General features: G+C 36.9%; 1 long non-coding RNA gene across 1 annotated transcript; it reads right to left on the bottom strand.

Annotated features, from left to right (window-relative positions):
* Positions 1-2,134: 2,134 nt before the first annotated feature.
* Positions 2,135-8,560, bottom strand: LOC137481871 (uncharacterized). Its single transcript, XR_011003735.1, has 4 exons — positions 8,439-8,560; positions 7,870-7,969; positions 5,642-5,713; positions 2,135-2,204 (listed from the first exon to the last, which is right to left on the bottom strand). It is a non-coding gene; the product is annotated as an uncharacterized lncRNA (long non-coding RNA).
* Positions 8,561-12,120: the final 3,560 nt, after the last annotated feature.

Here is a 12,120-nt window from a genome sequence, read left to right as displayed (position 1 = left end):
CTATGGGTATTGTGTATGTTTTGCAGTGGGCACAATGTCAACCAAAGCTAAGTTTAACTCACACATAAAAGGTACTTTGCTGGCATCTTTTCATTGCCATTATATCAAAATTACTGCAGCTCAGATGCTGTGGCTTCAAATTGCATCTTCCATATATGAACAGAGAACTGCTTGTAAGAACAGATAAGAACCAAGAATATAGTTGGCACTAAATAAATAATACTTAATATTTTCATAATTTTATTTATAACTCCCTTGCATTCTTCTCTCAAGTTTACACACATACCTGGATGGGGTTCTGTTTAACATAGATATTTTTTCCATTGTTTAGAGAAAAGATATCGAGGGGAGAACTTCTCAATTAAGTTCACATACTCCAAGAGTTAGAAAGGTCAGTCACTTCTCAGGAAGCTTTGGAACTGCTGTAAAATGCTTCCATGTATTTAGGTATCTGAAAATATGAAGCAAAAAATAGATTAACAAAAATGTTGAGAAAGCGGATTACTGAGAGAGTAAAAATGTAAGGAAAAACCCTATCATGGAAGTAACTGGCATCATCTCAAGCCTAGCTGGGCGTGGGAGACTCCCAGCCTTTGCACACCGACTGCATTGCTGATTCCCTTTGTGCAAAAGGTAATTTTTGAGGAAGTTTTGGAGAAAAATCCAGTAAGCTGCAATAGCCTTTGTGTTATATTCAGGGTATGAACAGCTAATACTGGTTATTTTTGTTAGTGCTTAGCATGAAACACACTTCTTGAAACTACCTGGATTGAGCTCCTTGCCCAGCATATGGCTGTGCAGTCAGCAGCTGGAATTGCTGTGAGGGTGGAGATGACACTACTCTCCTTACTGTCTCTCTTGCATAAAACACTGAGAACAGACTAAATTTCATCTCTAGTTTTGTGGGTGACTTTAGGTAGTTGGGCATAAGAGGCGATAGAGCCAATTTCTGCAAAATTTCAGCAGGCAGAATAAGTCCCCTGATGAGATTTTGGATAAGATTTAAAATATCTTCTGTAGAAATGCTACTTTCACAGTACTGTGATAGATCTAGAAATTTTTGATTTTGCTGAAATGTTTTTAATACTGAACAGAAGAAAGCTCTAAACTGATTTACTGAAAAAATGCTTTCTTATGCAGTACCCATTAAATTTACAAGGACTTTAACTTAACCTTTTCTTCTTAGTGTTGACATTGTATCTTGCCTTATTTTTACACAGTTCAGTGGAAGTTATGCTTGCAGCAGAATTCAGGCTCTTTCTGCATGTCAGTTTTGAAACATTTTCACTAGGCAAAGCAGTTTGAATCCCAAGAATCGGAGATACGGGCTCACTACCAGAGTAGCTTTACGCAAACATTTAATTTGTTACTTCTCAGTTCTTTCTCTTTATATTTTTAAACTTCATTTATAGTCACTGTATTTGGTCAGCAGAAAAGTGCAGAAGTAATCAGAATGTTTATTTTATCACCAAGTTTGTATGACATTTGCTATAAACCATTTTTTTTAGGTTCCAAGAGAGTACAATTGATTAGATGCATATTTTCTGAATTATACAACAGATCACACCCAGCTGCACAGCTTTTCTCAGGTAAGTGAGCTATTATATATTCCCCTTTTTCCTCCCTTCCCCAACTCCCTTAATTAATAAGGAAAACCAGACATCTATCTGCATGAGGCTTGTTTTAAAGTTAGTACATATATCCATGGAAAATAAATATCTAGTTACTAGGATTTATCCACTGGGGCCATCTCTAATAATGAATTTGAAATAGGATTTTCTTACTACAGAAAAAAAAAAAAAAATTCCTCAGACTCAAAGATAAATCAAAGGAAAGTGGCACCCCGGTGGACCAGACAACCCATTGGCAGCACAGTCACATGAAAGCCTCAGAGGTCACTACCTCAGTATCAGCAAAGCTATTTGTAGAGCTCACTGTGGAGTTTCACATCTTGGCTAAATCAGAATACTTAATAACCTGGCACCCAAATTTCACATGTTGCCAGCCTCAGTCCTTATGTGAGCATTCCTTTCACTGCTTTGGAAACTTCCCCTTTGAGTTGGAAAACATGGATACACAGTCCTATGTTTTGACAACTCAAAAAAAATTAATTGAAAACCAGCATTAAGAGACTTACTGTGTGGATGTACAGGTAGGTGAATTTTATTGCAAAAAGCATGCTGACTACATCTACAGCAGATACTCTGAAATGAGTAAGACAAGATAACTCTACTGAAATCTTAGGTATGTGCTTTTCTTCCGGTCTATGATACAACTAGGGCCATTACAGGATTTTCTTCAGAAGCCAGCATTTTTAGATCATTAACTGTTTATGAGTAAAGTATCTGCTTTGCATGGTTTTCTTTGGGTTTTTTTTAGGATGTTTTGGTTTCTTTTGGGGGAATAGAAATGTAGGTCAGACCCTTGAACCCATTCCCACACACATTCTCTTTTCTACCCATCCATTAGTTTTGATTTTGAAAAGTTGCAATGGGGTTTTCTGAAATTTCTGAATTTGTGTCTCATGTCCCTGTTCTAATGTAAAAAGAGCCTCCCCATCCAATTTGTATCTCCCAGAAGCCAACAATGCTGGAGTGATGGCCTGTCCTCACTTTGAAAAGAGACTGTGGTGCACTGCAGGAGATGTAGTTCGACAGGAATGTTCAATCTATACAGCAGATCAGGAGCCAAGAAATACTTGAACAGAGCTCCCACGGCTAAGCAGGGCTCTGAGCACCTCACTTAATCTGCAGTGTGACCACTCCCCACCTGTAAATTGACACACACTTCCTTGTTTCACAAAGGCTTCAAGAGGATAAAAATCTGTGAAAGTTATGAGATTCTCAGATACTGTGATAAGTCCCAGGATAAACAAATGTTGAATGCAAAACAGCAGCTTGCATGGTACATATTCAAGGGCATATGGAATGAATTAGAAAGATGAAGAGAGGGAGCAAAAGCATGAGGATGGGAAGAAGCAGAAGGGAGGAAGGGTAGACAGAAACACTGCAAGTCAGGCAGTGTCACTGGAAGCTGTGGGAGAATTACACTGAGTCCTGCACACTTTGAGTTCACACTGCAAATATTCTTGGAAGTGTATATAAAGCAAACTGAGCCAACTGCTCATGAGGTTTGCAAAAAAATGAGGTTTTTTGCAAAATTCCAATGCTGACATTTTTGTGAAGTGACCAAAGGTAACTCCCAAAGAAGGGGTCTTACTGTGTGCATTTAGAGCATGAATGGAGATATTAAACCTAGGTTTTATTTAATATCTCACAATAATCTTTTTTGGAGGGAGAACAATATAAGTGGGTTATGATAATTAATTTTCTGTACTGTGCCCTGCCAGTGGTGCAAGGGAAAAGGCAAGTTTGGATATTGACATGTGTGGATCTGTAAATAATAGGCAATAAGGCCATAGACAATTTTTTTTTTTTTTTTTTTGTTGAGAGTGCATATTGTGAAACTACATACTAGGAACAGATTATTGGATTATTTTTCAGACAATGGAATATAAAGATTAACCATTCAGTCATTAAAAAAACAAATTCATTTTTAGAACTGCAGGTTTAGCAATATGACAGATCAGTTAGAGAAGCTGGTGCTGCTTGTCAAAGAACTGAAGAGCGTGGTCAGTAAAGAAAAGGAAAATCCATTTGGCATGGCAAGGAAGAGGTGACAAAACTCAGAGGAGAAAATGTAGGATTCATGTATAGAAAGCTTTAATACAGTGATGCCATGTGAATGGTTTTATCTTAGTGTAAAGTGTGCAAAGCCTGCCATTAGGATGGGGAGTGTGTATCCTTTTTGCTCCAGAACATACTGGATGTGATACATTCCTGTGCAGCAGGACAAAACCCCCAGCTAAGCTTTCCAAAAAGGACTTAAGCAATGCACAGTAATTTATGCTGGCTTTCTGCACTAGAGGTCAAAACTGCCACTGGTCATACTAATGACAAGCCTCTGCTCGACTGCAGTGAAAAAACAGTGGCTGCAGATGAGCTGTGCTGATATTGCAAAACCTCTTTCAGCAGCAAGGAATGAGCCTTAGTGTTAAATGAAAGGAGCTGAAACAGATAGCTGCTTGTGATTTGGTGAGGAATGTCTCAAAGTCACTCTAAGGTATCTAATGCTCATATTATTTACACTAGGCTGGATTGCCTTAGAAGCAGATTTATATTTGGATTTTTTTTTCTCTTTGCAGTGATTCATTTTCTATTAAAAACAATGGCTCTTAAGAAATAACTGGCTTAGGTACCTGTCTGTGTCCACTTTGCATATACATGCATTGGAGGCATCTTCAGCCCCACAATACCCAAAATCTCCTTGATATTTATAAACTTCACAAGCACATTTTAAAATGCTATTTAGATGGTGTTTGAAATCCTATTAGGCTCCTCATCTGCATTTGTGTGTCTAGATTCCATTTAAAATCTGATGCTAGAAGCCCATGTGACACTTGAAATAGAACTTCAAAAATGTAGTTTTTATAGTCTGATCTTAATGAAAAGTATTATATTTTGAAATTCTTCTAGGCCTAACTGTTAAGATAAAAACAATCCACAAATGAAAATAGTGACTTTATGCTGTATTTTGAAGATTCTCTCTGCCGGTCATCAAGCATGGTAGATTTTGTGAGGCAAGATCATAAGCCTAATGAAATTAATAAAAACTCTTTGTTTTCAATGAGCTTCACATCACACCCTTCACTGAAGTATATCCAGATAAACTTACACACTGTTTACTGCATTTTATTTGAATGAAAGTGAAAACTAAGGCAAGTGTCAAGAGAAAAACAGCTAAAAATTAAATGGGTAATAGACCTGCTGAACAACTGATGAAGGAGGTAGCTAAGTACCCAGAGGGGTTTGGAAGGAAAACAGCAGGTATTATTTGAATAAACATGTTTAAAATAATGAAATGTGTCTAAGGTGTGTACAAGAAGTCCAGAAAGCCAACAAAGGGTTTTAATGATAGATAAATTTCAAAACACAATATTCTGAAATTTGTTGTCAAAATCCTTTGGTACAGAAATTATAGATTCTGAATGGCCTGACAAATCTTCTCATCACACAATAAGAAAGAAATACAATAAGGCATATACTTTCCCATACCTGATGACTTCTCCTCCTCACATCTGTTTTTCACAGTGGTTTTTAATTTTAGGATTTCATCACCACCATTCCCCCTTTCCTCCTGGAGCAGGCAGTGGGAGATCACTGCCATCTACAGATAAGACATAGTATCACTAATATTAGAGAAAATTGTTGGAACAGTTTCATGCTGGAACATTTTTCTCTTTTTCCCTTGAGCACTTATCTCCTCAACCCTGCCTTCCTCTTAAAAAACCCCACAAAGTCACCCAACACACGCTGTCATTTCTTTGGCACCCTGATCATAATCACCCTCATTAAAGAAAAAGCATGGTACTTCAAGAATCTTAGAAGCCCTGTAATGTTTCAAGTCAAAGTTGAAAGGAAAAAAACAAAAAAGCATGATTCACAAATGTGCTTTCCATTACTTATTATATTTGTCAAAATTTAGTATACATGTCAAAATTATAAATGACTTCTTTCTCAGAAGGCAGCTGAGATAAATAGCAAACTCTGTGGATATTTGTGTAGATGGATTAAGTGGGTACCTGCTTTCCACGTTCCACTGCCTGGGTCATAGTTTCAAAGTGACACATCAGGAAAGACAAGCAAGTATGGCACTGTAGGAACAGCAGAGATACAGCTTAATCTCAATTTAATCCCTGACTTTTATTTTCTTCCTCCAAAGAAGGGATTAAGAAAATTGATAAAGCTTCATATTATTTTTATTATAGAAGAACAACACATCTGCAGCCTATCAAAACTCATTACAATTAATATAACTTTAAAAAGCAAAAAGAATAAAATTAGTGATTTCCATCCTGTATCTTCTGTATTTAGATAAAAAGTTTTTAATTGTAAGAAAAATGTTCACCAAACATGTCAGATATCCATCATTAAGACACGATGACATTCACCATTTTTTAACCTCTTCCAATAGGTGCTGTTCCACTGCACTCTTGAAATTATTGCCTATCTGAAAACATTAAAAAATATTAGAATCAGATTTGGCAAATTAAAGCAGTCCAGTGTCCCCATTAAGGGTAAGTGATTTGGCAACTTGCATTTCCACTTCTGCCATGTTATACTTGACATTGGAAAGAAACTGATGGGCAGAACCAAAAAGAACCTATTTCCCTCTGAAATAGGTTCCCTATCTAAGTATAGGACTGGGCTCATAGAAATTATTTTTACCTATGAACTTGAGAATTTAAGTCTGCAGAAGATCCCACAGCTTTGAAAAAAAGGCAGAAGTTAAATACAGTAGAGCTAATGTAATCTATAATTGCAGGGACTTTCATTGGCTGCCCAAATAGTCTCCTTCATGCACTGGAGAAATGCTTCTTATTTGCTTTCCAGGTCAGGTGAGAGAATTTCCCTGGCTTGTTTGTCCTACTGTCTATCATGCTAGCAGCCAGAATAGAATTCTGCTTTGATTTGGGAGTCCATTGCAGCACGATAATATGATTGCTTCAAGGAACATATTATTGTACTAGCAACACCAAACAAGTGTATTTTTGGACAAATTCAAGGTATAAAATCAACAGTTAATCTGGTCTGATCATAGGGAAGGAGAGATTTCTGACTCTGAAAACTTTTACCATCATTGTTTTGCACAAGTTTCCCTTTGATAATCCTATGCCCACTGAATTGCAGAAGGTATGTCTGGTTTCCTTCAAAACTTCTGACAATTTGAACCCAGCTCATAAGAGCAAATTTCAAAAAATACAGGCTGAAAGTTTAGGCCCCACTGAAGTCAGAGGCAAAAGTCCTGTCAGCTTCAGTAAGGTCAGATTTTCATTTGTGATATTGATTCAGCTGCTACCTTTAAATACAGCAGCTTTAAGGTTGTTTCTACGGAAAGTCAGTGTCAGGTGTGTTTATTATTTTAAAGCACACAATTTCTTTAGAAAAGTAAATATCTGAGTACCTTTACATTTCAACGAGCAAGTTAGGAACTCTGACAGGAGGCATGCCTGTGTTTTACACATTTTTAACATATATTTAATTGAAATGGTTTTATGGGAACTACAGAATGAAAGCTGCTTTTTTCCCCCTCTCTCAAAGGGCGTTTCTATATGTAGCCAGGAGGTGGCAGTCCTGGGTAACTGTTAAAGGAATTCGTATACACAATTTCTCTTTTGCATATGAGAAAGAAAAAGGTTTTTTACTATAGTGGCAGTTGGTCAATTAACTGAGGTTTAAACTAATGCGATAAATTTGCTTTATATAGTCTTTGTTTTACGAGAAGTGGCAGAGTTATCCAGTAGTAGACATTAATCTTCATGATGAGACAGCAGGGATCTGGCAAGTTGCATCCATCTTCCTGTAAAGTATTTGATAGTAAAAGTCCTTGTCTTCAGTTACGTCATTTTGTTCCTCCAAATAAGCCAGTTTGCAATAATTCATTGACCACAATACTACCCACTATAATACTGTTATAAGAATAGTTAGGAAATCTGAGGGAAAAAAAAAAACCCAGTTGAATTTTATCCAGTCAATGAATCTTAATCAGATTTTTCAAAGTCTGATCATTGCCATTTGTGATCCAGTTGGTCTATGGAGTATTGCCATATTTAACATCTGTGTCACATCATGCCTTTCCTGTTGCCTCATTGATCAACAGACAACATGTGATGTTTCCCAGATGTTCAAACACGGCAGATCCCAAAAGACCTATTAAATTACACTGAAAGCAAAACAACATCTATGTTGTAGAGGTTTTGTTAAATTCATCTATGCCTGAATATTCACAAATTTGCTACAAGATACTTACTGATATTCAAATTGCTTTTACAAATCAGTCCAACTCTGAAATGTCCACATTGTGTATTATATAAGGACTCTGTGTCACAGAGTTGATAAAATTTTCTGTTCTGCAATTTAAAGCAAGTTAAAATAGAATTAAGCATCTACTTACACATGGAGAAGATAAACCACTGGATTTTTTACTTCATGTTGCTCTTTGTCTCCTCTCACTACAGGCAATCTGTGTCCTTTCAGATTTTTACTCAGATTTATTGATGATTATATATCTTTTTCTCAGATAAAGCTGAATAAATGATGATTTTTAATAGCCTGTGCATTGCATTCGCTAAGCAAGTCAAGGCAGTATGTGCTGTTCTTCAGTGTGGCCTTTTTCCACTGAAAAACATCATTTTAAATATCAAGACTTACGAAGATATTACTTAAACCTTTGTTCTGTACCTGAATAACAGTGACATGAAATTCTAGATGGGATTTCAGACAGCATATGTGATCCAGCTTACACCAGCATGTTACAACATTCTGCTTTGAAACAGAATGATACGGTAATTTTAACATTACTATGAATAGCCTTCACACCTTTCTAAAGCTAGTGCTACTCTTCTAGTGACATTGCAACTCCATATTTTGTGCTGGCATTTTCAGCCATGAGAGCCTCAGCATTCTCTGATGAACACAGGCAGTTGTGTGCAGAAAATCAGTACCTTTATTTTGTCACCTGCAAATCAGCAGCACAGAGAACTCAGGTGCAATCTGTTTAAATCAAAGCAACATTTCTTCATATTACTACAATGACTCATCAAAAGTTTATTTTGCCTTACTCTTTAATAAGAAGGAACACAGCTACTTTAAAAAGGCCACCTCAAAGAGAGATGTTCCTTCTGTGCTTATTGATAATACCATCAACATTTGTTTTTCTCTTAAATCAAATAGGTTTTCCAATAGGTTGCTACTTCTTTCCCAGAAAAGAGGTGAAGAAATTTCAGTTCAGAAATGGCCCTATATTTATTTTTGGTATTTTCCAATTGAAAAAAGGTGGGTTTTTTTTCCCCAACCCAGCCTTTCCTGGTGGATTTGTTACCTTGCTGTAGCTCCACGAAGCAGCTCCCTGGACCCAGGCACTCGGTTCCGCTGCAGTGCTCAGCCCGCGGCTCCCACGGCTGCTCCGGAGCAGCACCACGCAGGGATCTGCTCTGGGGGATGCAGGCCCTGGAGGCAGCACTTCCACAGAGGGATCAAGCAGCCAGAGCAGCTGCTCGTGGGAAGTGATGCTGCTGCACTGACAACAATGAGATTCAAAGTTTAAGTGATGTTTTTTCCGATTTGGTCAGAAAATGGAAATGCTTCCATTTAGGGAAACAGACTTATTCAAAAGAAAACGTCTTACAATGGTTTGCCAAGTTGAAAACTGCAAGTGAGGAAGAAATAAAAATTAGTAATACTGGATTATTAATACTCCAGTATTTTCAGGTTTGTCTCCACTGTGGAGTAATTTTGGACAGTCACATCTTTACTTCAATTTACACACATAGCTAATTTTTGGTGAGCAGTCTAGCTGCTTGTCTGAGAGCACTGAGTGCCTGGGTATATGTTAATTACAAAACCTTTTTTGTTTTAGTGAAACCAGGAGCAACATAGGCACCTAAAAGTTACAAGATCTCCAAGTTGGAGCTGTCCAGGAGTCTATCCACATGGTAAAATTTGCAAGATTAGGACTGCTAATTTTCAGAACCTTGAGAATGACTGAGCTGCATACACAAAAAAAGTAGGTTGTTGAGTTTTTAAAATTAGAGTATCTACTTATGGTATGGACATATGTAACTTAAAAAAAATTCTTTGTTTAGACTTTGAACTCACCTGAATTGTTTATATGTCTTTTTTGAAAGAAACACCTAATTAGAACCATCTTTATTAATGGCATAAGACCTAACACACTTTTGTTTTGTTATTGACACTTGCAGAACAACAGCCAGAGATTTAGCAAAGTGCTGACAGAAGGTATGTGCAGTATCACGGAGAAGCATGTGGAATACAAACACAGGAAGGAGACAAGAAAAGCAAGGATCTGCATAATGGTAAAGCAACACATATGGAAAGTCAGCTTGAGAAGAACAGTCACATATGCCAAAAATAATTCACTAGCTACATTTAGTTAGAAGATCTGGGGAGCAAACATAAGCATCCTAAACAACTGCAGTAGGTTAGCCAGAGTGTCTGCTGGCCCCAGGGTCACATATTCCTGCTCTAACTGCCAGCAGCGTCCCTTTGGAATGAGGAGCTTTCCAAGTGCTGGCTAGTGCTGGCTGTGGAGGGAAAACTGTCTGTTTTCCGTTTCTCATGATTTCTTATGAAATGTATACTGCAATGTAAAGCCCTTTCAGAAATACCTGAGCCAGTTGATCTGTGCAGAATGTGCTGATCTGCAGAATTGCTTGGTTATGTTCTAGAAACAAAAATGTAGTGTTGGCTTGCCCCTGCAGAATGAATGCATCTTTGTGTGACCAATTCTTTTTGTTTAATTATAAATTCTTCTTTCATTTAAATATATAGAAAGGCTGCTAAAACAGCCACATGAGATAATCTTACCATCTTGGGCATATTTTGCAGAAGGATTTTCTTCTGTTCTTGTTATTGGGGTCATTTGCTGTTGGCATTGCTTTCACATTGTCAGCTCCCAAGTTTGTTGTGTGACATCTGTAAAATAATGAAATGGATGACATTTGGGACTGATTTCACTAAGTATTCTAGTCCTTTGGATCTCACTCTGGAACACTATGTTTTATATTACTCCATTTGCTTGTGTCAAAACTTACTAATCAGTGTCACTTGAGTTTAGTAATCCCCTCTTTTTTCTAGAATTGTCAAACTAGGTGAGTCTGAGCCTGCTTTATTTTGAAGGCTTTCTACAAGTTTGCTCTTGTAGAGTGGGTTATTGGCCAAATGTTCTCTCAAATGGCATCATTTTCCTAGAGGATCATCTTTTCCAAATGCTTGTTTTTTAAACAATTTTCAAGTATGCTGTCTTCTTGTGACCAAAACCACAGCCTATTGCTACAATTTTGACAACTAACATGAAAACTAACTAGGTAATCTGCACTGTCATTACATACAGATAATCCTTACAGACCATTAATGGATATCACACCATTGATATGTCTTGCTCACTGGTGTTTGTAGTTGCTGTTGCCCTGGATCAGGTGAGTACATCCAAAGTCTCCTTCTAATGCCTTGTGTTGAAATGTATTGCATGATAAGCTGATGCACAGTAATTTATCTTTTCCTCAAGGTCTAAATATTAAAAAAAAAAAAAAAAAAAAGCTTGAATAATGTAGTCAGCATGGCCCAGAATCAAATACAATAGAATTTCATTGCAAACTCCTCTTTCCTCCATTTTTGGAAGTTTTCTTTTATGGCAGCAACTACCAAAGACCCAGATTATATTTCAATGACAGTTTTCATTATTTTTAAGAGACATTCAAATGAATGTGAATGTAGTTGGCTTCAAATTCCAAGTAAATTCAAATGCTAAGGTGCCTCTATATAATTTAAAAAATACCTCTAGTTTTCATTTTGCTGGAAATCTAATACTTCATGTGGCTGCTACTGCAATTTCAGCTGTTACAAGTAAGATGATTTGTTCATTGAAAACCAATCACCTATGAGATTGTTTGTCATATCTTTAGATTGAGTTTCTAATGACAGTGTTTTCCCCATAGTATTAACCACACTGAAATGCAAATGAATTATAAATTTAACCTTTTATTCAAGATTCTCTCTTGCTTGAATTTCACAGGACCAATTTTCAAGCACAGTTCTCCCATGTGAGCAGGTAGTGTATATTTTCTAGTCACTACCTTGATCTGAGCCCAGTTAGGAGTTCTCAGTTTGTGCAAATTCCATTGTCCACTTTAGCACACCTGATTCAGTAACATGTTGGAGCCATTATGAATTCCTCTCATGCACTTTAATGTTTCCTGAGTAATGGAAGTGTAATTGTTGTTTGAATACCCAGACATCTAGAACTTTTGCCTTGAAGGTCCCCTCTGTGAAGCATTTTTCACTCTGCTCTAGCCTGTCTTCTAACTTTATTAGAAGCTTTTTTTTCTATCATGTCAGCATTTACCTGAACCACTTTCCAGATTTTTTTTTTCAGTATTTTTCATTTCTCTCATTTTTTAGACTAAATCACTAACTTTGCATAAATCTTAAGGATTATTACCCAGCAAATTACAATCCTTTTTTTTTTTTTCATGAGGTAAAA

Source organism: Anomalospiza imberbis, chromosome 13 (assembly GCF_031753505.1).
Source record: "Anomalospiza imberbis isolate Cuckoo-Finch-1a 21T00152 chromosome 13, ASM3175350v1, whole genome shotgun sequence".
Classification (NCBI taxonomy): domain Eukaryota; kingdom Metazoa; phylum Chordata; class Aves; order Passeriformes; family Viduidae; genus Anomalospiza; species Anomalospiza imberbis.
This window is presented reverse-complemented; position numbering and strand designations above follow the sequence as displayed.